Genomic DNA, 23,559 nt, shown 5'->3' with positions numbered 1-23,559 from the left:
CTATGGGACCAGAGTGTGCTGCCCGGGACCACCTGGCACAGATCTGGGGTGGATTGAACCCAGTTTTACCCTGGTACCCCACTTTTGTAGCCAGTTACTTGTTCCTTTTAGACTCCGCTTATTATTCCATGAAGTGGGATAGTCACTCCCTCACTGGGTGCTGATATGTGACAACCTTTCCAGAAGACCTTGTGTAGAGTCAACCTTCAGTCATGTTTTCTTCCTTCCCCCTTGTTAGGGCGAGACCTCCAAAAAGGACGAATTACAATTTACGTCACCAAAAGACCATTTCACACACTACAGCACTGAGAGAGAAAAATTTTTGTCTTACGATTTCCTGCACTTCCGAGGATTCAGTTGGAAAATATAAAGAAAGACCAGGCGTGGTGCCTCAATCCCAGCACTCTGGGAGGCCAAGGCGGGCAGATCACCTGAGGTCAGGAGTTCCAGACCAGCCTGACCAACATGGTGAAACCTTGCCTTCACTAAAAATATAAAATTAGCCAGGCATGGTGGTGCATGTCTGTAACCCCAGCTACTTGGGAGGCTGAGGCAGGAGAATCACTTGAACCTGGGAGGCAGAGGTTGCAGTGAGCCGAGATTGTGCCATTGCACTCCAGCCTGAGCAACAAGAGCAAAACTCCGTCTCAAAACAAAACAAAACAAAAAACCAAAACAAAACAAAACAAAAAACCACAACAAAAACAGAAAGTATAAAGAAAGCTCAGCCTTTACGCTGAGCCAAGTGGAGGGAAAGAGTATAGTGGAGATGAAAACACACTGAGCTGTACGATGAACATCCCAGTCAGGAGGAGGTTGACACATTACAGTACAGCCGTATGACTGAACATTATACAGCTCTTAAAAGAAAAATAATGAGTGGGGTACAGTGGCGGCCCCTGTAATCCCAGCCACTCAGGAGGCTGAGCCTAGGAGTTAGAGACCAGCCTGGGAAACATAGCAAGACCTCATCTCAAAAGAAAAAATAAAAATAAAAGATAACAACATTTTAATGACATACATAAAATGTGAAAGATATGATAGTGAAAAAAGCAGAATATAAAACTGTATATACAATATGGGATTAACTGTATATTTAAAAGAAAAAAAAACACACAAAAAAAATAGCAAGGAATAAAAAGCTCATGAACTTTTTGAAAAAACAGCATTTTGGCCAGGCTCAGTGGCTCACACCTGTAATCTCAACACTGGGAGGTGGGAGGATTGCTTGAGCCTAGGAGTTTGAGATCATCCTGGGCAACATAGTAAGACCCCATCTCTACCAAAAATACAAAAATTAGCTGAGTGTGGTGGTGCACACCTGTAGTCCCAGCTACTTGGGAGGCTGAGGTGGGAGGATCGCTTGAGCCTGGGAAGTGGAGGTTGCAGTGAGCTGAGATTGCACCACTGCACTCCAACCTGGGCAACAGAGTGAGACCCCATCACAAAAACAACAACAAAAAACCCCAGCATTTTGAGAAATAATTCACATATCAGGATATGCATCTTTAAGGCAAAACACGAGACTTCAAGAAAATTTGCATTTGCAGTGGGTGCTTCAGGTTGCCCTGGCTCTGAGCCATGGGCTACACTTTACTGTCTTAGAGGAACCTTGCAAGAAGCACTAGTTTAGCGAAAGCTTTCAACTCCCTAACTTTGCAGAAAAGAAATTGGGGCCCCAGAGAAATGAAGAGGCATCCCTAACGACATACAGCATCTTTTCTTTCTTTCTTTTTTTTGGTGGTTTGTTTATATTTTTACTTTTTTTTTTTTTTTTTTTTTTTTGAGACGGAGTCTTGCTCTGTCGCCCAGCCTGGAGTGCAATGGCACGATCTCGGCTCACTGCAACCTTCACCTTCCTGGTTCAAGCAATTCTCCTGCCTCAGCCTCCTAAGTAGCTGTGATTACAGGCACTCTCCACCATACCTGGCTAATTCTTGCATTTTTAGTAGAGACAGGGTTTCACCATGTTGGCCATGCTAGTCTCAAACTCCTGACCTCAGGTGATCCACCCTTCTCAGCCTCCCAAAGTGCTGGGAGCCACTGCGCCTGGCCTATATTTTTACTTTTTAAACTATATTTTTACTATATTTACTTTTTTTTTTTTTACCGGAAGCCCAAACTTCACCACACATATGCATCTTAATAACAAAGTAGGAACTAGAACTTCAAGCTTCAAGTTTAATACACCTAAACGTGCCAATCATTTAATGTCTGTCTTCTTTTCTAGTCCTCATCCACAGACACATATAGTTTTTATGTTGTTGAATTATTATCCTATAGACACCAATTTAAAAAATACTTTTTTGTTGTTTGAGACAGGATCTCACTCTGTCACCCAGGCTTGAGTGCAGTGGTGCGATCATAGCTCTCTGCTGTCTTGAAATCCTAGGTTCAAGTGATCCTCCTGCCTCAGCACCTTGAGTATCTAGGACTAGAGGTGCATGCTACCACACCTGGCTAATTGTTTTGTGGGTTTTTTTTCTGGTAGAGATGGGGGCCTCGTTATGTTTCCCAGGCTAGTCTTGAACTCTTGGGTTCAAGAGATTCTCCTACCCTGGCCTCCCAAAGTGCTGGGATTACAGGCGTGAGCCACCGTGTCAAGGTTTTAAAGAATTAGTATTCTAATACTAATTATTTTTTCCTCCCTCAAGTTCTGTCATGTCAACTTTGATTCTTCTTTAGGTTTTCCTCTTAGTGTATTAGTCTGTATACCTAATACACTTGCTATGTTTGCCTGCCTGCACAGTATTTTTTGTAAAAGCCCCTAAAATTCAAAGAGCCCTTTTATTAGCACTTGTTAGATTCTCTGATCTCATTTTAAAATTTAAAATTAAATTTTTTTCCTCTTCAGAGTTTACCTCTTTAGACAGTACTTACAATCCTTCTCCTTAAGTTTTTAAAGATAACAGATACCTTAAAAAACACTTGTGGCCAGGCGCGGTGGCTCACACCTGTAATCCCAGCACTTTGGGAGGCCAAAGCAGGCGGATCATGAGGTCAAGAGATCGAGACTATCCTGGCCAACATGGTGAAACCCCGTCTCTACTAAAAATACAAAAATTAGCTGGGCGTGTTAGTGCAGGCTTGTAGTCCTAGCTACCCAGGAGGCTGAGGCATGAGAATCGCTTGAAACCAGGAGGTGGAGGTTGCAGAGAGCAGAGATCGCATCACTGCACTCCAGCCTGGTGACAGAGTGAGACTTGGTCTCAAAAACAAAAAACAAAAACAACAACCAGAAAAACACTTCTGTCTCCAGACACCCCCAGCCTCCTGAAGGGAGAACTGGACTCTTCAAACTCCCCACCTACCTTCCCTCAGCAAAGAACTTCTCTGCCACAGTCATTAGAGACCTCACTTTATTTTCATGCTCCTTAGAACATGCCGTCAGTTGCTTCTTTCTTAGTTAGCATAGTAGTTCTCAGCTTTTCCTTCACATCAGACTCACCTGGGTTTGGGAGACTGGTATTCCTAATTTATTTTTACTGGGATGGGGACATGATTCTCACTTTCAGCCAATTTCAGCCAAGATTAAGAACTTTTGCCTTGGATGAATAGGTTTAAATAAATGTGTTTTTCTAACGATATTTTTGTTGTAAAATAAGTCCAGTTGGGAAAGTAAAAGACTTGGCCTTTGTGAAAGAAACTTCATTTGGTATCATTTTGAGCTGGCAGAGGAAGTATTTTTTGGACAAGACCATGGAAATTACACAACTAACTTTGTTCTCATCCATTCATGTATTTATTTACTATCCATTCATTAAAAAGCTGCCCTGTGTCAGACACTAGAGATTTAAATATGGTTCCTGCTTTTAAGGGGATTACAGTCTAATAGCAGGAGAAAAAATACTCCAGAAAATATAATAAAGTGACATATATGCTTGCCAGAGGCATGTGCACAGGCTTTCCCAAAATAAGGAATATGTTTAAATTTAATTTCAAGCATATTAACAAAGTGTATTTCTATAGCATTATACCTAAATCAAGTTTAAAAACTGTAGTCATTCGTGGTTAATTGGAAGTCATGGGAAAGTGAGATGTATACAAACATTATAGTTATATCAGTAGCAAATGGGAAGTTTATTTGAAATTGAAGTCACATTTGAGGGTGCCTTAAAATGACAAAAACTGATTAACAGTTGGTGAAAAAAATAGTAAAAACTCAGTTTGGTAGATGACACAAATCATTTAGGATTATAGGAAAAGAGAGTTACAGAGTTAGATGAAAAGCAAGTAAGCAATAAAAGTATATGAGAAAGGGACATTAAGACAGACCAAGAATAGAAAAGAAACAATAAGTAGGGACAAGAAAAAGAGCAAAAAAAGTAAAAAAGCCCATCGTAAAGAAAGTATAATCACTCCAGAAGAGAGTTAAAATGTAGTTAAGATTATCACAAGTTAATGATATATTTAAAGGGAAGGAAAGAATTACAAATTTTAAAGAAAACAGATTACGCATAGTATCATAGTACTTAAAAATAGATACTATTACACACATTTTCACTGACTATTTATTTAAAACATGCTATATAAAATATATCCTTTTGGTTCATTTAAAAAACATCATTTTAGGAGTGAGCAGACCAAAGATAAAAACTCCTTAAAGAATTGCAACAATGTCCCTACTTAAAATTTAACGTATGAAAAACCTACCAAAAATCAAGAAAAAGCCAACAGTGAAACCGAGCCAAATACACTGGGAGGGTTTGTTCAATAAAGAATCTGGATATCTAGCTTTGTTTTTTTTTTTTTTTTTTTATAAAATCCTACAAAATTCCACTATGCTATTAAAAATCTTGAAATTATGCCCGTGGGGATCCAAATCTTCTCAGCTTGGCACTGACAACCCATTATATACACTGATGGAAAGCATACTGAATAGAGCACTCAGTTTATTACTACAGATATATCACATTGCTGGTATTATGTTTCTAACCAATTGTCATTTATAAATATGATTTTTTTTGCATTTTAGAGCAAGTTTATTAAAATGAATATATTGCAAATAAAGTACTAGATTTCTGGTCACAAAAGAAAGTGAGTTAGACTGTTTTAACTACTATTTCAGTGCTATGTATATTCTTTTGAAAAATATTGCAAAAAGATGGTACTTCTGAGCAAAGTGGTCTATAATAGTAGTTTTCACAGAAGCATTTTGTGCAGGGAAGGCATATCTATAACCAGAGTAAATGCTGCTGCTTTCATGTTAGAAGCAGTCCAATGTAATTGATCTACCACTAGGTAGCTAGCTGATTAGGGAATGGTGCCATATGGGGGACTCCGTGTGGTCTCTGCTGCTGGCAGATTGGGAAATTAGCAGTGGCATCCACTGATTGGAAGTCCATATTGCCATCATAGTCACCTTGTTTATGAGTTCGCTGAATGATGACAGGAGTCTCTGGAAGGAGGTTGACTGGCATCCACAGAACGGGACCTCCTATTTACCATCATGGCATTCCACACAGCATTGCTTCTGATCACGAAACTCATTTTATGGTAAACGAAGTGCAGTAGGCCCAGGGTCATGAAATTCACTTGTCTTACCATGTTCCCCACCATCCTGAAACATCTCTGGCTTGATAGTACAGTGGAATGGCCTTTTGAAGACTCAGTTATAGTGTCAGCTAAGTGACAATACCTTGTAGGACTGGGACAGGGTTCTCCAGGTGGCTGTGTGGGTCCTAAATCAGTGTCAATAAATGGTGCTGTTTTCTCCCATACCCAGGATTCACAGGTCTGAGAATTAAGAAATAGAAATGGGAGGGAGTATCACTACTATGCTACTGATTCACTAGCAAAATTTTTGCTTCCTATTCCTGAGATTTTATATTCTGCTAATCTAGGGGTCTTAGTTCCAAAGGGAGGAATTCTTCCACTAACAAACACAACAATGGCTCCATGAACTGGAAGTTAAGATTGCTACCTGGCCACTTTGGCTTTCTTGTGCCTCTGAATTAGCAGACAAAGAAGGGAGTTAATGTACTGCTGGGATGATTGATTCTGATTGCCAAGGGAAACTAGTCTGCAACTACGCAATGGAGATATAAAAAAGGCTGAAATGCAGGAGATCTATTAGGACATCTCTTAGTCCTCCATACCCTAGAGTAAAGTCAATGAAAAAACTACAATCCAATTCAGGCATAACTACTAATGGCTTACTTAGATCTTTCATAAATGAAGTTTTGAGTCTCCTGACCTGGTAAAAAACCATGACCAGCTGAGTAACATGCTTGTTGAGGGCAAGGGGAATACAGAATGGATAATGAAAGAAGGTAGTTTTGTTTGTTTGTTTTTGTTTTGTTTTGTTTGAGACAGAGTCTCACTCTTGTTGCCCAGGCTAGAGTGCAATGGCGCGATCTTGACTCACTGCAACCTCTGCTTCCAGGGTTAAAGCAATTCTCCTGCCTCAGCCTCCTGAATAGCTGGGATTACAGGTGCCCACCACCACGCCTGGCTAATTTTTGTATTTTTAGTAGAGATGGGGTTTCACCATGTTGGCCAGGCTGGTCTCAAATTCCTGACCTCAGGTGATCCACCCACCTTGGCTTCTCAAAGTGCTGGGATTACAGGCATGAGCCATCATGCCTGGCCTTTTTTTTTTTTTTTTTCCCCCAAATAGAGACAAGGTCTCACTATGTTGTTCAAGCTGGTCTCAAGCTCCTGGCCTCAAGAGATCCTCCTGTTTCAGCCTTCCAGAGTGCTGGGATTATAAGCGTTAACCACCATGCCCAGCACCAAGAAGGTAGTTTTAAGTACTAGCTACAACCACATGACTATTTATAGAAATGAGGATGGTAATTGTTTCCTTATTTCATTTGAATGCGTGTATGTGTATAGGGCAAATATCTTGTTTTCTTTCCTCCCATATCCCCTTAACATATAACATAAGACATATTGATTTTACATCAAGGATTTAAGTATTATCAACTTAACATCTGCTGTGGTTTAAATGTGTCCCCCAAAAAGCATGTGTTAGAAACTTAATCCCCAAGTCAATAGTGTTGGGAGATGAGCCTAATGAGAAGTGATTAGGCTATTACCACAAGAGTGGTTCATTATAAAGGGCAAGTTTGATAGCCTTTGTTCTCACTCTCTCACTCTCTCTTTTCCCTTCTGCCATGGGATGATAAAGTATGAAAGCCCTTGCCAGATTTGGCCTCTCTGTCTTGGACTTCCCAACCTCCAGAATCATGAGTCAATACATTTCTGTTCGTTATAAATTACCCAGTCTCTAGTATTCTGATATAGCAGCATTAAATGTACTAAGGCAATATCATAGTAAAATTTAAGTTACAAGATACCAAGAAGAGTGAACATTACTCAAGGACTTTGCTTTCTCCTCTGTGGAAAGGGTTAGTGTATTTTTGGTTACACACAAGATAGTTGTATCATGTTAGGCAGAAGTATGACTTTTTTGTTGTCTTCACTTGGAGATTAAGTATGGCTTAAGAAGATTGCATGGATCCAACTTGAGAAATAATAGTCTGTGGTGATTTATTTTATGTGTCAATTTGTCTAGGCTGTGGTGCCCAGTTGTTTGGCCAAACACTAGTCTAGATGTTGCTCTGAAGGTATTTTTAAGATGTGATTAACATTTAAATCAGTAGTGCTCATTGAACCTTTAAATCAGCTGAAGGTATTAAGAGAAAAAAACTGAGGTCCCCCAAGAAGGAGAGAATTCTGTTTCCAGACTTCCTTCAGACTGAAGACTGCAACATCAACTCTTGCTTCAGTTTCCAGCCTACTGGCCTTCTCTGCAAAGCTTGGACTTTCAAGTCTCCACAACTGCATGAACCAAATCCTTATAATTAACCTCTTTATTAGATACAAATATCTAATTTCTGTTTCTCTAGAGAACTCTAACTAATACAAAAATGTTTGGCTTTTTGGGAAGATTGCAATCATAGTAATATCATAAAGAAGAAATACATTATGAATATCTATGAAGATTGGATTTAAAATGCAACTAATGATTATGGACTAAAGCCTCTGCGATATTTGGTAAAATTCTGTCTTCTGTTATAATGCTACCATAAGTGGGTGCAGAATTCTTGAAGTGAAGATGATAGATCTAAACTACTTATACATAAAATACACTTAGGTCTCAAAGTGAAAATCAGCAAAAAGGTATAGAGGTAGTGGTGGGATGGCACTTGTCTCCTAACCCATGCCCAGCAAAGTAACAGCCACGTGGTTTGTAGAGGTGTTGCCTTTCTGGTCATGGTCACCCAATATTCCCACCCACAATTACTTCAATAGGAATAGAAAGTATTTTAACTATGGTTGCTATAAAATTCCCCCGCCTAATTTATATTCTGCAACCCTTTTGTTCATTGATTTCACTGAATTTTACAAAACAAAAATATTTATCATATTTTAATGGTTTTCTTAGCCATAATCACTCACTCCACAGATATTTATTGAGTGCCTAGTATGTGCCACATCTGCTGTAAATTTCATTCAGTTAGAGGAGTTTGTTCAGTACGGGGTCTCTAGTACTTTTTGTTTATTTGTTTGAGACAGAGTCTTGCTCTGTCACCCGGGCTGGAGAGCAGTGGTGTGAACATAGCTCAATGAAGCCTCAACCTCCTGGGTTCAAGCCATCCTCACACCTCAGCCTTCCAAGTAGCTGGGGCCACAGATGATCATTAGCTAATTAAAAAACAAACAAACAAACAAACAAACAAACACACACACAGGCTAATTTGAAGAAAGTTTTTTGTAGAGACTGGGGCCTTGCCATGTTGCCCAGGCTGGCCTCAAATTCCTGGACTCAAGTGATCCTCCCACCTCAGCCTCCAAAGGTGTTAGGATTACAGGCATGAGCCACCATGCCTAGTCTCCAGTACTTGAACTAGAGTAGAAACTGAACAAATTTTCACTGAATTAATAAATGGAAAGAAACATATCCTATCTTTTTTATCATTTTGTGCATTATCTCCTAGGCTTCATGTCAAAGGTTGCTAATAAATGCATCTTAGTTATGAATATAACAAGTCCTTGAATGGCTATTAGTTTTGGCAAAAAGGCGTTTTTAAAAACTGTGTTTTATGAAGGGCTTTGAAGTCATAGATGGAAAGCACGAGCAATCTTCATGCACTTATTTCCAGTGTTTACTTTTTCACTGATTGGTGGTAAAGTAAAGCATGTTTTTCTATAGAAACAAGGTTTTTGAGGGGCTTAAATTCTCAGAGCTGCCCTCCTAAAACCTGTGACATCAATGATAGTACTGTACTGGTAATAGAACATAACCATCACATGCCTTTTTGTGGAAGATTATGCTGCACTTGGATAGGGACTCTGCCAAACATGTATAGATGAACATGGGGCACTTTGGGGTAATGTGTCTTGCCTTGCTCTGTCGGGGAATACTCAAAGTCACCTGGGCTTGGGATTTTATCTTAGGAATGGCAACAAGGGTTCCTAAGGAAAACAATCATCTCCAGAGGGAGGTAGAACTCACAGATGAGGCAATGGTGATATTGTCAATGAAACCACTATTAAAGAGGGAGAGAAACAGCTGCAAAGCCCACAATAAGGAGAGAGAAGAGGAAAGAGGATAAGGGAAGAGTCCAGGCAGAGGCAGAAAGAGAAGGGAGTTCAGACATGGAAGAGCATTGTTAGTCTTAGATAGTGGTTAGTTAACCATGTGTAAACAGAGACAAAGTGTATGAGAAAGTACCCAATATTAGTAATTTATTTTAAGACTTGATCTAAAGGAAAACAGGGTCTAAATGTTAGCTTTTATTGTTTTATAAGAAAAGAATGTGATTAAGTAAAACAGTTATTATAGAAGGCATTTAAACTTTCTAAACTAAATATCACATGTACACAGAAAATATTTATAACATGTGTGACAGATACAGGAATAATAAATATTCACATACCTACCACTCAGTTTAAGAGCTTGGACATTAATAATCTAAAAGGGCATGGGGATGGGGCAAGAGACCAACTGCAATTTCTCTGGTAGTTGTGTGTCTGGAACTTCATAATTATTCTTGGGGAAAACTGAAAACAAAACAAAACAAACAACCCAGGGGCCTAGGCATTTAATCAAAGATGTTAAAAAAGGACATTCATAAATAATGGACTAATTAAAGTATAACATTGATTGACTCTGTAAATGTTTTGAATAAAAACACAGTTTTGTATTTTAGAGTTCAGAAACTATTGCTGGAATGGGTGTTCAGTGGTAAGACTCTCTGTCAAGTGGTCCGTGTTTATAAAGCCTATTTCTAAAGAAGTGAAGGGTATATTACTCTTCTGAAGATGGTTCTTTTCCTAGGCAAAAGAACAATTATTTAGATGCACTCTGTTTTGCAAAAGCATAGGTTTCTGGACCTAGGGTTTTATAAAACTTGCATTTTAACCAAAGGAGTCCGGTTTTCTTTGAATGTTCTTTAGTTCCCGGATACAGTGTTTCAGAGCTGCATGGAATCTTAAAAATGTAGGACTCAGGTAGGAAACTGAGTCCTAGATGCATTTAATTACATGTCCAGAAGATTTGCTTGAAAAACTTCTAGAGATGAATAGTGGTGAGGGTTGCGCAACAAGGTGAATGCATTTAATGCCATCAAATTGTAACTTAAAAATAGTGAAAATGGCAAATGTTATGTATAAAGAAAGACACGCATACAAAATGCCCAAGTCTCATTGATTATGCATTCAGATACCGGTCTAGAACCTATGTCTCTATTCTTTTTTTTTTTTTTTTTTGAGACGGAGTCTCACTCTGTCACCCAGGCTGAAGTGCAATGGCACCATCACAGCTAACTGAAACCTCTGCCTTCTGGGTTCAAGTGATTCTCATACCTCAACCTCCCAAGTAACTGGGATTACACGTGTGCACCACCACACCCAGCTAATTTTTATATTTTTAGTAGAGATAGGGTTTTGCCATGTTGACCAGGTTAGTCTCGAACTCTTGGCCTCCAGTGATCTACCCACCTTGGCCTCCTAAAGTGCTGGGATTACAGGCATGAGCCACTGTACCCGGCCCACCATGAACTTTTATGTTAAGTGGTGTTAAGTCAGGTGAAGCCAATACCTGGTGTTATGCCTATCTGTATTCCAATTTTTACATACTAGCAATACTCAAGTGAGATGTGATTCTCACATTGGGCTTAATTTATTAGATTCTAGTTTTCATGTGTTTGTTTGTTTTTTGGGATGGAGTATTGCTCTGTTGCCCAGGCTGGAGTGCAGTGGCTCGATCTTGGCTCACTGCATCCTCTGCCTCCTTGGTTCAAGCAATTCTCCTGTCTCAGCCTCCTGAGTATAAATTCTACTTTTACTATATATTTAGAGCTTTCTTTTGGAGTTACTAGAGATAAACTAAGAGAAAGGAGATCTTTAGACAAAATATCAATACTTAAATTGATTTTATATATCTTTAGTTTATATATTTTTATGTATATAAAGATATGTTGTTTTACTAGTATTTGTACTTACACTAAAACTAAACAAATAAACTTTATTGGCAACTATACCAACTTATTTTTGTAAAGTAATATTTTATTTTCTATTTTTATTCTTTTTAGAGACGGACAAGGTCTCGCTTCATTGCCCAGGCTGGAGTACGGTGGTGTGATCATAACTCACTGCTGTTTGAACTCCTTGGCTCAAGTGATCCTTCCACTTCAGCCTCCTGAGTAGCTGGAATTACAGCCGCTAGCCACTATGTCTGGCTGTAAAGTAACATTTTATGAAGCAGCTGTGCTAAAATCTGTGAGGGATGCTAAGAAATCTAAAATATAATCCCTGTCTTCAGAGAGTTTACAGTCTAGTTAGGGAGGGAGAGTCAGTAAATGCAAACAACAATAACATTTTAAAAATTGAAGTGTAATATACATAGGCACACAAATAATTTGTATGCCATGAATAAACTGTGCACAAATGTTTCATAAAATGAACATGTCCATGTAACTTCCACTCGTATTAGAAACAGAATGTTCTCAGAATCCCCAAATCTCTCTCATGTGCCTTCCTAGGCCCCACCTACCTGGCGAAATGTTAACAACTATCCTGGTATCTATCACCATAGATTAGTTTTGCCTGTCTGACCTTTATGTAAATAGCATCATATAGTAGTGTTCTTTTGTATCTGGTTTCTTTTATTCAAGGTTATTTCTATATGATTTATACATGTTATCGTGTGAAGCTATAGTTTGTTCATTTGCACTTCAGTATAGTAGTCCATTGAACAAAAATGCTGTAATTCATTCATTCTTCTGTTGAAGTACTCTATAGGATACATACTAAAGAACAGAATTATTAGGTCACCCAGGAGACATGCTCAGTTTTAATGGCTATTGCCAAACAGTTTTCAATGTACATGCCAAATTTTCATTTTCTAATTGTTTCTAATATATAGGAATGCAATTAATTTTTGTATATTGACCTTCCATTCTAGAGATCTTATTACATTTAATTCTAATAGTTTGTAGATTCCTTTGGATTTTTCACATAAACATTCATGTCATCTGTAAATAATGACAGTTCTATTTCTCCCTTAGCAATCTTTATGCTATTTTTTTCCTTTTATCACATTGGCTAGAACTGCCTGTACAACGTTGGTTACAAATGGTAATACTGGACATACTATTTGCAATTCTCTTTCCCAATCTCAAGGGGAAGCTATAAATGTTTCAACATTGAGTACAATGTTTGTTATAGGATTTCTGTAAATATACTTCATTATACTGGAGAATTTCCCTCTTACTCAATTTTTTTAAATGCTAATAGTACTTTGTTTAGGTATAATTTGTATAAATTAATAGCAAAATACACAAATCCTAAGGGTACAACTCAGTATGTTTTTGACAATGGTTTGCCAAAATGTAACTATCACCTAGATCAATATTCATCATCCCAGAATATTTCTTCATCCCTCCAAAATTCTGTGTTCCCTTTTTCCAGTCCATCTGCACTGCCCACAACCCTAGCATCAACTTTCATCATTATACATTCATTTTGCCAGTGCTTGTAGTATTCTAGCAGAAATGGAATTGTACAGAATGCACTCATACGACTACTTTTGCCTAGCAAAATGCTTCTAAAATTCATTCATGTTATTGAATATTTCAGTAATTTGTTCCTTTTACTGTCGAATACTGTTCCATTGTACGAATATACCACATTTGTTCCTCCACATAACTTGATGATGGAAATAAGTTTCCAGGTTTTCACTATCATGAATAAAACTCCTGTTAATGTTCTATACAATCTTTTGGTGAACATCTGTTTTCATTTCTCTTAGATAAATACCTAGGAGAACTGTAGGGTAGAATTGTGTATGCTTAACTTCATGAGGAAGTTTCTGTTTTCTAAGGTGTTTGTACAGTCCTGCCAGCAAAGAATGAGAGTTCCAATTGCTCCACATTCTCCCCAATATTTGATATTGTCAGTTTTTTTTTTTTTTTTGGACCAGAATCTCACTCTGTCACTTAGGCTGGAGTGCAGTGCCACAATCTCATCTCACTGCAACCTCTGCCTCCTGGGTTCAAGTAATTCTCCTGCCTCAGCCTCCCAAGTAGCTGGGATTAGAGGCATGTTCCACTACGCCCAGCTAATTTTTGTGTTTTTAGTAGAGATGGAATTTCATCATGTTGGCCAGGCTGGTCTTGAACTGCTGACCTCAGGTGATCCACCTGTCTTGGTCTCCCAGAGTGCTGGGATTATAGGCATAAGCCACTGCACCTGGCTGCTCTCTCTTTCTTCTCTTTCTCTCTCTCTCTCTTTCATTCTTTATTTCACACAGGGTCTTGCTCTCCTGCTCAGGCTGGAGTGCAGTGGCTCACTGCAGCCTTGACCTTGCAGGCTCAAATGATCCTCCTGCCTCAGCCTCCCAAGCAGCTGGGACTACAGGTGTGTGCCACCACTCCTGACTTTTTTATTTATTTATTTATTTTAGAGATGGAGTTTCACCATGTTGCCCAGACTGGTCTTGAACTCTTGGGCTCAAGCCGTTCTCCTGCCTTGGCCTCCCAAAGTGCTTGGAATACAAGCATGGCCGGTGTTTTCTTCTAGGAGCTTCATAGTTTGAATTTTATCATTTAAGTCTATGATCCATCTTGAATTCATTCTTGTGTGTGGTAAGAAGGTCAATATTTTCTCTATACTGATATCTAGTTGTAGCACTACTTATTGACAAGACTTTCCTTTTTCTATTGAATTTATCTGACAACTTTGTACAAAATTCATTGACTATAAAGTTTGCGGGCCTATTTCCAAATTCTCTATTCTGTTCCATTGATCTGTTTGTCTATCCTTACACCAATATCACACTGTCTTAATTAGTGTAGCTTTATAGTAAATATTGAAGCCGGCAGTGTAAGTCATTCAACTCGTGTTTCCTCAAGTTTGTCTTGGCTATTCTAGGTAATATTTGCATATAATTTTTAGAATTAGTACCTCAATTTTTACTTAAAAAGCTTGCTGGGATTTTGATTGGGATTGCATTGAATCTATAGATCCATTGCGAAGTGTTGACATCTTAATACTGTTTTTTAAAACAGAAATGGAGTCTTGCTTTGTTGCCCAGGATGGTCTCAAAATCTTTGCCTCAAGATTTTGCTCCCATCTCAGCCTCCCAAAGTGCAGGAATTACAAGCATGAGCCACTACACCTGGCCCCATCTCTCGTTTTAAAAATTTAATTTTTTGGCCTGGCATGATGGTGTTTGCCTGTAATCCCAACACTCTGGAAGGCTTAGAGGGGCAGATCACTTGAGCCCCAGGAGTTCAAGACCAGCCTGGGTAAGACGGTGAAACCCCATCTCTACAAAACAAATCCAAAAAAAAAAAAAAAAGCTGGGTGTAGTGGCACACACCTGTATTCTTGACTATTAGGGAGGTCAGGGCTGCAGTGAGCTGTGATTGTGCCACTGCACTCTCTGGCCGGAGTGACGGAGTAAGATCATGTCGCTCAAAAAAAAAAAAAAAAAATTAACGTTTTAAGAGTCACGGTATTGCTATGTTGCTCATGGTGGTCTGCAACTCCTAGGCTCAAGTGATCTTCCTGCCTCAGGTTCCCAAGTAGCTGGAACTACAAGCATGTGCCACTGTGCCCAGTCTATTTCTGTTTTAGGTCATTGTGAATTTCTATTAGCAATTTTTTTTCTTGATGTAGAGATCATGCAACATCTTTCATTAAATTTATTCCTAAATTTTGATTTTTTAAAATGCTTTTGTAAATGGCATTTTAAAAATTTCATTTTCCAGTTGTTTCATGCTAACATACAGAAGAAATACAATTGACCTTGTACCTTGTGATCCTACATTCATTTTAGTAGTTTATGGATTCTTTTGAATTTTATATGTACACTATATCATCATTAGTGAGTAAGTTTGGTTTCACCTCCTTCCAATTCATTTTCTTGTCTTATTGCACTGATAAAATTTTCAGAGATGCTAAATAACTTGCCCAAGTTCACGCCGTTAGTAAGAGCCAAGATTGAAACTCAGGTCAATCTCATTCCAGAATATTCTGGAATGAGTGTGGGTGTATTAATATTTGCTTTTGTTTGAGAAATAAGGGAGGTATGAATAGAAAAAGTAGTTAGGGGCATTATCAAAGAGGTTCTTAATATAAGGTGAAGGATTTGAATTGTATTCCGTAGGTAATGAAGGATCATTAAGTGTTTTCAAGTGGGAAAGTAACAAAATAAGACTGAGGGGATGAATCTTGTGACAGTGTACAGTATGACTTGAAGGGAGCTCATTCATTAATTTATTCATGTTTTTCACGATCATTTATTGAGTATGCATTATGTTCTAGGAGACAGAGTCTTGCTTTGTCACCAGGCTGCAGCGCAGCAGTGCGATCTTGGCTCACGGCAACCTCTGACTTCCAGTTCAAGCCATTCTCCTGCCTCAGCCTCCCGAGTAGCTGGGACTACAGGTATGCGCCACCACACCCAGCTAATTTTGTGTGTGTGTGTGTGTGTATTTTTTAGTAGAGACAGGGTTTTACCATGTTGGCCTCCCAAAGTGCTGGGATTACAGGCATGAGCCACCATGCCCAGCCAATGTGTTTCTTAGAGTAGTAGAGACACAGGTGATAAAGAGTAGAATCCTAACACAATCCTAGGTATGCAGTGAAGACAGTTCTATGACTTTGCATTAATTTACTTGACATCTCTGAAGCTCAGCTTTATTGTACGTAAAATGGGAATAATATACATATAATGACTACTTCAGTAAGGAAAACATTTTTGTAATATGCTTGACCTATATTAGACGTTTATTTGTGGTAGCTATAATATTTAAGGGATTTAGAAGAGAGCAAACAATAAGAATGAAACATTTCATCACATAGTTGTTCAATAATCAAATTGACAAACAAATGTTTTAACTGACGCCCCCACCCCATAATTACATTTTAATAAAATGAACTATAGATTTTTGCTTTGGCAATTTACGAGTGCACCGAAATAGAGATAACTATGCTACACATAGATTTAGCTGACATAGTAATATTCCCTTACATTTGTTTAAAGAGCTTGATAGTTAACAAAGTACATTTATTTACACCTTTTGAGTCTTGCAACAATTACACAGACAAGGAAACTGCGATATTTAGTGACTTCTTTGAGGTCACACAGTAAGTTACAGAGACAACTTCACATCATATTTATTTGCTTATATTCTATAGCTCTTCTTACCATACCGTTACCTCTAATCTCATGATGTATGCTACTAGCGTTAACCCAAAAATAGTATAGAATCTCCCACTTTCATGCAGTTTATTTATGAAAAAAGTGAGTACTTTGAAAACTGTGGAAGAAAAGGCAGACAAAAATAGAAATTCTTGTCTTGTAGCAGTCATATTGTTCTGATTATTCCTAGGTTATATTGTTAAATATATAATTTGTCATTTTCTTTACTTTTCCATGTTGCATTTATGATTCTGTTGACATTTTTGGTGTTTCTTTGCCTCATCCATTCATGGTATGTTGTTTCTACTTCCACTACATTTCAATAATTTCCTTCCCCTTTAAGATCTGCACCCACATATTTTTTCCTTATTGTTGTTCTCTCGGTAATATACCTAGTTCCTATATCTTTGCCTTCTTTTTTCTTTCCTTCTTCTTCCTTTCTTATTTTGTGTCATTGTCAACTTATTTACTGCCTTTTCTACCTTTTCATTTTACATTATCACAGTAATGATTCACTAAAAATTATGGTTAGTTTTAATAAACAATTGTTGTGAGGTCTCATGGGAATCAAAGTTCTTTCAAAGTATGGAAAATGTTTTTTATAAACATGTTTTATGAACAAGGGATTGGAGGATGACATGGGGAAGAGAACACGAGGATTGGAATAGATACTACTATTTATATTTCACAAATTCAATGAAACAACAGACATCATACAAATTTTGTTAAGTGCTGTAGCATGTACAAACAAGAACAAGACTAGGTCTTGGGCTCTGCGGAACTTACAATCTAGTGAAAGAGAAAGACAAATATATAAACAACTCTAGTGCAAGACAGACTACTGTGACAAGAAGAGCCTGAAATTTAGAGGGCGCCCAGAGATGGTACTAGAGAGCGTTTAAGTCACACAATTCAAGCTCAGGCAATTGAGTAGCACTTGGGCATGGAGCTCATCTACTATGTTATCAGATGTTTATTTCTTGTTAGAAAAAAGTCTTCAGCTGTTGTAAGACGTTTTATTGGGTAATATGGGAATGCAATGGGGGGAGTTATTTGTTTGCAGAGGTATCATGGGTAGTTTTAAAAGTGTGAAATCTATGATTGCAGAGGACTGATGGACTCTGGACTTCCACCAAAATGGGTGGGATAGCAAGCAAGAAGAATTTTTTTTTAATTTTTATTTATTTATTTATTTTCGCTACTCCTGATAACTCACAGTTGGGGGTGAGGACAGGAAAGCAAATCCGGAGTTCAGCATTGTGACAAACCTCAGGTGACTACTACCCCATTGTAGACAAGTTACAGACTGGTATTAGCAGAAGACAGGCCATAAACAAACTCTCCACTTCCTCTCAACGCTTTGGGAACATAATTCTATTATTCTAGCTAGCTAAAAAAAGAAATCTTTAAGAATATACATTAATACATAGTCAGTGCAAACATTTCAAACGATAAGTGTGCAAAATAAAAAGTGGAAGTGCCTCATCACCCACTTCTTACACTCCCCAGCGCTAACATTTATTTTCTATCCACAAGCATTTTCTATCCACAAACACACACACACACCCCACACATATTTTTTTATTCTTTTGCCTAATAAAATTGGTGGTACACCCACAAATTTTAGGATGAAAGCACATTTAAAAGCATGGGCTTTGGAGCTCACCAGAACTGGGCTCACATCCTCTCCAACTACTGGCTGTGACCCTGGGCAAATCACTTCTTTTAGCTTGAATTTTTTGTGTGAAGTGAAAAGCGGTAATGACTTCGGAAGGTTTGAGGATTAAGGTCTATAGCGGATATACATCACCTAGGACAGTCAGATACATAATAAGTGTTCAATAAACACTCTTAGGTAATATGCTTTACCTATATTAGACATTTATTTGTGGTAGCTATAATATTTAAGGGATTTAGAAAAGAGCAAACAATAAGAATGAAACATTTCATCACATAGTTGTTCAATAATCAAATTGACAAACAAATGTTTTAACTGACCCCCCCACCCCATGATTACATTGTCTACCGCAAGTGACCTTTCTCATCATAAGATTAAAATCAGGGAGTATGTTCCTCTCATAATTTGATAACTGCCATTAAACAAAAGTTGATTTTTTTCAACTAATTACCGTATAAGTTGGAAAAAAACCTTGCTTTTCCAAAGCGTAAAACAGATCCGTCTAAGAAACACTTAAATAGGGGTTCTCGCATTTTTAGTGCCAATCTCCTACGTCCCCTCAGTACTTTCTTCACGGATGTCTAGAGAATGGACTTGCCAATAAAAACTTCTGTGATTTCATGACGTGCCGAGAATTCTCAACCAGGTTAAGTTTTATACTCTGTGTGCAGCATTTGCTTTATCCCGCAATTGCCGGGTGGTTCTCCTTCCAGCTCCCACAGTCGCGCCTCTCCATCCCCTCTGGAGATACAACTGCAATGGGAGAAGCCTCTCCCTGTTGGAGCCGTAGGGGACTTGACGGATGCGGGGCGCCTCCCGGGAGCAGCGGCAGGACCGGGAGTTGGGTGGGGTGAGGTGCGCCCGAGGGGGTGCAGGCTGCTGGCCGAGGGGCCCGGCCGGACGGGCGGGAGGGTCCTCTCCTGGCGACCCTGGGACTCGGCTCTCCCCGATCGTCGTCTTGGGGCACCTTCCCTGCCGTCAGCAGCCCCCAGGCCCCACTGCCTCTAACTCGGCGGTCCGGGCCCGTCCCAGTCGCTAGTTTTCTTTTTGGCATTGCCCTTTGCCCTCCCATGAAGTCCTCTGTTGACTCTCTCTTCAGTTCCAGTCACCCCTAGGTCACTCTCCCTCTACCACAGTCACCCATTTTGTCCCCTGTCCCCTTACTCTTCTTCACCTCTCCCCGGGCCGCCTTCTCATAGGACTCTGCCGACCGAGATGCTGCGGACCCCGCGGCCAGGGGCTGCTCCCCGGACAACCCTGCGTCCACCTTTGCCCCTTCCTCGGGGGCGCGAGAGGCAAGTTTCCGCCCCGTCCTTTTCCCGGTGACAGGACTTGGCGGCGGCCACTGCCGGGGAGGCAGAGGGAGGGACGGCCTGGCTCCCGAGCCCCCTCCCCTGCTCGCGAGCTCGCGCGGTCTGTCTCTCCGCAAGTGCGGAGACGCGGAGGAGGAGGAGGAGGAGGAGAAGGAGGAGGAGGAGGAGGGAGTTGGGGGAGGATCTCCATTGAAATAAACAACCAGGCAGCAGTTATTAACACGGGAACATGGCGGCCGCAGCCTCGGCTACAGCTTCGGCGGCGAAGGTCAGCGCCGACGGCAGCCGGCACCTGACGGCGTGACCGACCCAAGCCGGTAACCGCGCCTTCCCCCGGGGCCGCGAGGGCGGGCGGGGGGCGGGCGGCAGGCGGGGGGCGCCGCGTCCCCACTCCCCGGCCGCGACTGCCCTTCCTGCGCCGAGCCCCGGCAGAGCCGTGCGCCTCCGAGAGGCTGTTTTTGTGTGCGGGGACCGCCGCCGGAGTGCGCGGAAAACGGGAGTTGCATCCCGGAGGCGCAGCGACGCTGGGGAGTTGGGGCTTGGGGGTGGGGAGGGCGGGAAGCGGCGGGGAGACGCGGAGTCCCCGGGAGAGAAAGGAGGCGCTCCAGCGCCTTGCGAGAGCTCGGGAGACGAGTCCCGGAGCGCGAGGCGGGCGGAGGCTGCAGCCTGCGGCGCGGGCGAGAGGTGAGCGCCGAGGCGCAGCGGGGAGGCCGGGGGTGCGGGTGCGGCCCCCGCCCCGAGGAGCGAGTGCCTGTCGCCCAGTCCGGTGCGGGGTCGGCGGAGACCGAGGCTCTAACCCCGCGGGGGCAGCGCGGCAGAGCCGAGAAGGTGAATCCCGGGAAGGTGCATTCTTTAATGGAAGCGCGGAGCGGCTGCAGCGGAGAGTGGGAGCCGGGCGAGGGGAGGCAGGACTCGGGAAGTGCCGGGGGTGTGTGAAGGTGAAGCAGGGTGTCCGGGCGGCCGGCGAGCTGCAGCGCGGGACGGGGAAGGGGAGCCGCGGCCCGGCGGGCGGCCCGGGCCCGTGTCAGCGCTGGGGGCGGGGGGCGAGGGGCGCCGAGCACCGCGGGCGGACGGGAAGGAGCTGCGGCGGGCGGGGCGGGCGGCGCGCTGGGGCCGAGCAGGCCGGGCCGTGGTGGGGGCGGGGAGCCGGGGGCCGGGCCGCGGCGGCGCCGAGCGGGGCTCGCCCCTGACTGAACTTTCTGGGTGCGGGCGTGTGTGCAGGAGGCGCGCTGGGGCCGGGGCTGGGGGCGGGAGGCGGACCGGGAGGTTCCGGGTTGGCTCGCCAGCGCCCCCTTTTCTCGCCCCCTTCTCTCCGCCCCTGAAGGGACAGGCTCTCGGGGCCCCAGGCGGGAAGCGGGAGGGGCCCTTGCGGCCGCCTCGCGACGGTCACGCCCCGGGCACGGGGACCCAGCTCTCTCGGGCCCCTGGGGGGTGCTGGGGGAGGGGGCCGGGGTCGTCGCTGCCGGCTGCGCTCCCCGCCTCCTCCCCTCGGGGGAGTCCCAGAGGCGCCTCTTCCGAGACCGGGGGTGGGTCGGTCCCTGGTTAGATGGCCCCTCCTTCTCCCCCTCCCTCTAGTGGTTTCCGGGGCCTGCGGGACCGAGGGGCGGGAATCGGGGACCGGAGCCCCCTTCCGCCGGCCCGGAGCTGGACTGGGCCTCCCGTGTTCTGGGTCCGTCACTGGTAGGGGAAACTTTCCCAAACCAGAGACCGAGCCTGAACACCTTCCTTCGCCACCTCGTCCTCTAATCCCACTCCCACTCCACCTCCTCCGACGCCTTCCCCTCCCACCGACCCGAATCTCGCTGCGTCTGACTGATGGGGCAGTGAGCCAATCGAAGGCGGGGAGCTGACCTGCCGGGTGTCGGTGAGCCAATCGTGTGGACCAGAGGAAGGAAGGGGGCGGGGTTTCTCCGGACCAGTTAAAGCGGAGTTGCATGCGGGGCGGGGGAGTCATGGAGACGCCGAGAGCCAGCTACTCTTGTCCATCCCCAAGTCACCCCAGCTCCTTGATCTCTGGGGTTGTGTCACTTAGAGGGGCTCCGACCCGGAGAGGCATGCCGCGGCACTCGAGGTCCTGTATGTCTTTCATACCGAAATAGACGTTGTCTTATACACGACGAAGTCTAAAGCCACTTTAGGATGTGGCAGTAACTCCCCGAGGCCGGTTTCTAAAATGGCATATGCTGTAGTGATCATGTCCTGGACCTCAGCGTCCGGTTTACATGCTGAGGGTCACAGAATACAGAAGTTACCCGTTTGCCTCTATCTCGGTTTCACTCAGCTACGCCAGAATGGGGACAATGAAATTTGAAAGAGGACCCTGAGCATCGGAGTAGTATCACGCCAACTGATTATTGGGAGTGGAAAGCATCATTGTTCATAATGGCTTCACTGGTTCCTTGTTTAATTAGAGCGCCAATTCCCAAAGTGCACTTGAAACTTCGACATTTGGGGATGTCATTAAAAAAAAAAGTTGTGGTTTATGGTATGCATTTTTTTTTCTTTTTGCTCTTTCTTGGGTAAACAAAATGAAGTTGGGAACTAAAGCATCACTGATTGAAACATTAAGTGTGGGTATTTAAGGAGCAAAGCTAATCAAAGAATATTTGTCTACAGGAAAAAGTCTGAGTGAAATGTAGTTTGCCAGATTACTCCCACACAAAAGATTCTTAAAAATAATTTTAATTTTCTTAAACACTGCTGAATTGTACAGTGTGTGGGTACTTTTCTGGTTTATACAAGGTTTGGAGACATCTTTGGTTTTAACTGTTTATTGCGCGTTTAGTCAAATGACTTTCTCAACTCTTGACTTTTAGGAGCAGAGGTCTTTGATTCTCTGTAAAGATCACAGGTTGCTCTGCAGGAATAGCAATCTTTTAAAAAGAAAGCAGCTGCTACGAAGCATGTGTGTGTGTGTGCGTGTGTGTGTGTGTGCGCGCGCGCGCGTCTGTTCTTTGTTGGTGAGGTTAGGCACACTGACAGAAGTAATTCTCCCTTTCTCACCTGGAATTTGTAGAATCTTTGGGAGTTCAAAGAATGAAAAGTGTTAGATTAAGAATGAATTTATTCAGTTTTGTCATAAGTATCCCATGAATTTAATTTTGGGAGTGTGTTCTTTTAGGTTACGTGGGAAATATGTCATAGGTCAAGCTTTTATTAATCTTGGGTTACTAAGAAAGAATTGAGGGGGACTGCAGTTCTAGGGAACAGTATTTGCCAAACCTTACAACTGTGTTCTGTTGTCGTATACTATTTTCAGATTTACCATGAGAATTCCCAATTCAGGATCATTTTGGGTGCATGTAGACAAGAATTAATTGCATTTTGCTGTAGCTCTTGAGATGTTTGTAATAAAATAGTAAAAAGAGAGAAGGTAAATCAAACACTTACTTAGACTGGCAGAGGTAAGGAGTATTAGAAACAACATTCAAAAGTGGACAACATTGAAAACCCCCCATCATTTGGCACTCTGACATACGCCCTTCTCTCTTTTGTATGCTTAAGAGCAACACATTATTTTACTTAATTCTCTGCAACAGTCCTTGAAAATGTGCTCAGATTCTTGGTGGCAGAGAGAACCAAGTCTCCTAATGTCTGGCTTGGTGGGGGGAACCTCTCAAGCATATGGAGACATCTAGAAAAAGATGTGCATCGTCAGCTGTGATTCCATTGTGTGCTCTCAGGCTGGATCTGAGCTTCCTTCCTCCTGGGAATTTCAGTCTTAAACAGAGGAGTTCTTTGACTTTTAGATGTCAGTATACTGAAGCAGGAGGGTAGAAAAGAGCTCACCAATTACGGATTTAATATGTTTTGAGTAGTTAATATTTTTTGGATTTTAACCCTTCATTGGTTAAATATAATTTAGATGACTTTGGCTTAGTGTTAGAAGAGCATTTTATTGGAAATAT

At 42.0% G+C, this 23,559-nt stretch overlaps 1 protein-coding gene across 11 annotated transcripts in view; it reads left to right on the top strand.

Moving 5' to 3' along the window:
• Nucleotides 1-19,861: 19,861 nt before the first annotated feature.
• Nucleotides 19,862-23,559, top strand: part of NCOA2 (nuclear receptor coactivator 2) — a 302,340-nt gene continuing 298,642 nt past the window's right edge. For 3 of the 11 annotated variants that reach the window (XM_038000414.2, XM_008000837.3, XM_038000411.2), the window contains exon 1: nucleotides 19,862-19,968. The gene's annotated coding sequence lies outside the window, so the exon portion shown is untranslated. Of the gene's footprint in view, nucleotides 19,969-20,245; nucleotides 20,336-20,384; nucleotides 20,480-21,141; nucleotides 21,516-21,576; nucleotides 22,137-23,559 lie in introns of those variants that run through there. The other 8 variants (XM_038000409.2, XM_038000413.2, XM_008000838.3 and 5 more) reach the window with 5 other exon arrangements.

This window comes from Chlorocebus sabaeus, chromosome 8 (assembly GCF_047675955.1).
Source record: "Chlorocebus sabaeus isolate Y175 chromosome 8, mChlSab1.0.hap1, whole genome shotgun sequence".
In the NCBI taxonomy this organism is placed as follows: domain Eukaryota; kingdom Metazoa; phylum Chordata; class Mammalia; order Primates; family Cercopithecidae; genus Chlorocebus; species Chlorocebus sabaeus.
Note: the sequence above shows the minus strand (reverse complement) of the source record. Positions and strands in the feature narration are given on the sequence as shown.